Here is a 4,409-nt window from a genome sequence, read left to right on the forward strand (position 1 = left end):
CCCTCGTTTCAGTCTCAATATGGTTCACTGTTCCGTCTGCGCTTCTAATCCAACGTTTGTATCTGCTAAGCCTGCCCGTATAGTATTCCAACGTATATTCTGTGTGATGCCATCAATTGGTTCCCCGTTGTACCCTCCCCCTTTTACTATTTTGAAGTCAATCCGGGCTCTCTTTCAGAAATAGTTTCTTGCCCGTTCAAACCACTCGAGCAGTGCCAAAGCCGTGCTTGGCAAACGGTAAGGTGTAATTATCCCGGATGTCACAGTCCTCTCACCGTGGAGGTGACACCGCTGTCATCCCTAAGACTCAAATCCTAATATTGAATTAGTAAAGAAGGCGCCTGTACGACTTTAAGTCCACGCGTGTGAGCTTTCTCTCATTCTTCTTTCTCCTGAACCAATGAAATGCATATTTTCATGAATAAATTCATATGTCTGCAGCCTGCTGTCGGCCAATAAGCAGGCTTAACCTCGTGCCCTGCGTGTGCGTGTGTGTATGCGTGCGTCATGGATATTGTGTCTCCATCTCCCCCCCCCCCCCCCCCCCCACACACACACTTTCTCCCAACCCTGTGTTTCCCTCCCTCTCCTCGTGTGTGTGTGTGTGTGTGTGTGTGTGTGTGTGTGTGTGTGTGTGTGTGTGTGTGTGTGTGTGTGTGTGTGTGTGTGTGTGTGTGTGTGTGTGTGTGTGTGTGTGTGTGTGTGTGTGTGTGTGTGTTTACAAGAAGGAGTTTCTATACATCATGGGACACTGATAATCTATATATCACGGGACACCTATAATCGATGTATCTTCGGACACCTATAATCTATACATCATGGGACATCTATAATCTGCATATCATGGGACACCTGTAATCTAAAGTATATATCATGGGACACCTGTAATCTAAAGTATATATCATGGGACACCTGTAATCTAAAGTATATATCATGGGACACCAAACCCGTGGCAGGGCTCTTATTAATGAGTCTAATTTTCGTTATTCTCCTCTATTCCTGGACACAGGGATGTGTGAAGACAAATTTAGTATGCCGCTCCAGTAAGCATCTTACACACAGGTGTTGGTATATCTCAGAGTGTGTTTGTGTGTGTAAGAGCAAAAATGTCTGCATATGTTGTCGTGTATATGTGTGTGTTTGTCCGTGTGTGCATGTTTGTGTCCGTGTTAGTTTGTGTGCACATATATTATTGTGTGTTTGTGAGTTGCTGTGTGTACATATGTTGGTGTGTGTGTGTGTGTGTGTGTGTCATACTCGCTCCGTTCCTTCAGCCTCACTGTTGCGTTGCCATCTGGATGTTCAGATGTTGAACGTTAGCTACAGCTGTGTATAAGTACACAAACAAGCGCACACACACACACACACACATGTGTACAACCACACACACACAGCAACTACACACACCCACCGACTACACACATACACAACGATGACACACACACACACACACACACACACACACACACACACACACACACACACACACACACACACACACACACACACACACACACACACACACACACACACACACACACACACACGTGCGCCGCAGCGCGACAATTCACAAAGGACACAAGACAATACACAAACACACACACCGACAACACACACACCCAACATAGCTCCCAAACAGGCATCACTCTTCCGAGCCATATGGCTCCTTTGAGATAGGGGCCGCGACAGGGGGCCCCTAGACCACTCTGTTGGACGGCACGGTGGGGGCCCCAACACCGACTGAAGCTCTGCAAGAGCCAACTACACCCTTCTCCTCCCCCGTACCCCCTACACACACACACACACACACACACACACACACACACACACACACACACACACACACACACACACACACACACACACACACACACGTGTGACGTTGGGGGTGTCGTGTTTGTTTGGCTGTCTTTAATTTGGCTTCGTTAGGCAGAGACAGCGTAGACGCTGTGGGCCTCACATGTGTTCCACACCCAACATGTCGGACGTGGAGGTTATTTATCACCGGTCGGGTTTGATGTCAACAGCTGGGAGCAGAAGCGAGTGGGAGGGGGGGATATATGCACACAAAACACACCTTTATTTACTGTCTCTGTGTGTGTGTGTGTGTGTGTGTGTGTTTTTCAGCTGTAACTCTTTAAATCCAGGTCAGTGTTGCTATAATTATAAACTTGGCACAGACAGAAAAGCGTCTAGCACGTAGCTGCCCAGAACTCTCTCGCTCTCCTTCTCTGTAGTTCCTACTTTTTTTAGCCTTCAATATCAGTGACCCACCACTGAGAAGTACAACACATGTCAATACGTTCCACTTCTCCGCGTCCCGTGTTAAACTTGCCTTTTTTTAGTTCAAATTCCGCAAAAGTCCTCCTCTGTATATTAATTTTTACCAGTCGCAATGTATGTCGCAAAGTGTGTCACCACCCCCCCCCCCCTCCCCCCACCCTCCTGCTGTTCCCACGCAGGGAAGGAATAAAAGGCGGCTCGGTCTGATTCGAGAATCTGTGCCTATTCATCTTGTCTCATCAGCATCTTCCCCGTCGCCATAGCAATATCCCCGTCTCAGCCACCGGTAGACGCGAGCGGTTTGACACGCCCGCCCCCGCCCGGGGGGAGTAAATGACCCACCCCCCCCCCAAACCCGAGTAACATTTAATGAAGCTGAACGAGGCTTGTGTGTTTCTTGTTATTTCACATCGTTTGTGTGTGTGTGTGTGCGTGTGTGTGTGTGTGTGTGTCTCAACTGGGAGTGTGTGTGTGTGTGTGTAAACTCTGTTTCGGTCCGCGCACATGTGTGTGTGACAACTGTGCGTGCGTGTCGGTTCACGTTGGAATACAACCCGGACCCCACTGTGTTTGCATAGCCTGTGAAAATACTGTGCGTTGGGGAGTGGTGGGGGGGGGGGGGGGGGGGGGGGGGGGGGGGCAGCGGGGTCACGGTTTCCTGTTTCCGTGACACCGAAGGGTCAGCTCACATATTTGTAAATGACTGGCGACGGAAAAAGTGTCAGTTCTGTTAATAATCACTTCACAATCACGTTACGGCCATTTGGTTTCGTTACTCGTGTGTGTGTGTGTGTGTGTGTGTGTGTGTGTGTGTGTGTGTGTGTGTGTGTGTGTGTGTGTGTGTGTGTGTGTGTGTGTGTGGTGTGTGTGTGTGTGTGTGTGTGTGTGTGTGTGTGTAATCGGGCCTCCCGCTGAGATGAATCTTAATCAACTCGGCCTCATTGTTCATTGACCTCCGGCTTCGCCCTCTTCTCATCTCGACGGAGAGCGTTCGATTCCCTGCCTCAACCTTCGAGCTCTGCCTCGTTTGCAACGAGGAAATTCAAAACAGACACGTCGATACTGTACTTCTGTTTGAACCGCGTCTAACTCGCTGTGTGTTTCCTGTTGACAGATAGCAGAGTGCCGCCGTACATGACAGCAGGGCTCCGGGGGCCACCACTAAACAGGTAAGGGGCCCATTTCGTACTCGCTGAACTCGTTCTGCGGCTGGTTGTTTTCCCCTCCCTTCACTGTCTCTCGATCAGACTCAATCACTAACAACACAAACACTCACTTTCGCTCGCGTTCTACGCACACACACACACACACGCACACACTCGCTCATGCACTGACGCGCGAACACCCACACTCTTTTCTCCACAAGCACACACACACCAACACACACTTTCTCCAACACACACACACACACACACACACACACACACACACACACACACACACACACACACACACACACACACACACACACACACACACCACACACACACACACACACACACACACACACACACTGTACTGAATTCCACTCAGGTTCAGTCTGTGTTTGTTCACCCTGCAGTTTCAGGGGGTGGGGAGGGGAACCCAATAGTGGCCGATGGGTTTATTTAGCTTGTTACTTAAACGTGTGTCCACTCAACAGAGTGTGGGGTCTCGGCGGGAAGGGGGTGTGTAACGGGGTGAGGACTGAGTGAAGGTGAGAGGGTTATCGAAGGCTCTGGGGCCTCACTCAGAGTTCACGTCCCAGACCCGCTCCCAACAAGCGCCCCCCCTGCTCACGTATCAGCTGATCACTTTCACCCTCCCCGTGCCCCTCCTGTCCACGCTTCATCCTCTCTCTCTATCTCCCTAACCTCTCCTTCTCAGGCTCTCTCTCTCCCCCCTCTCTCTCTCTCTATCTCCCTAACCTCTCCTTCTCAGGCTCTCTCTCTCCCCCCTCTCTCTCTCTCTATCTCCCTAACCTCTCCTTCTCAGGCTCTCTCTCCCCCCCTCTCTCTCTCTATCTCCTTAATTCTCCTTCTCAGGGTCTCGCTCTCTCCCCCGCCCCCCCCCCGCCCCCCCCCCCCCCTCTCTTTTCGTTGTCTGGATACTTCTGTGATCGTGCCACCATTGTATTTTTTTTTTCA

The 4,409-nt window shown here is 50.4% G+C and overlaps 1 long non-coding RNA gene across 1 annotated transcript in view; it reads left to right on the plus strand.

Moving 5' to 3' along the window:
• The window catches only part of LOC132455603 (uncharacterized), a 46,369-nt gene extending 42,722 nt beyond the window's left edge, over window positions 1–3,647 (plus strand). Inside the window, exon 3 of the long non-coding RNA XR_009525304.1 lies at window positions 3,398–3,647. This is a non-coding gene — a long non-coding RNA (uncharacterized LOC132455603). The remainder of the gene's footprint in view (window positions 1–3,397) is intronic.
• The last annotated feature ends 762 nt before the right edge of the window (window positions 3,648–4,409 follow it).

This window comes from Gadus macrocephalus, chromosome 4 (assembly GCF_031168955.1).
Source record: "Gadus macrocephalus chromosome 4, ASM3116895v1".
Lineage (NCBI taxonomy): Eukaryota > Metazoa > Chordata > Actinopteri > Gadiformes > Gadidae > Gadus > Gadus macrocephalus.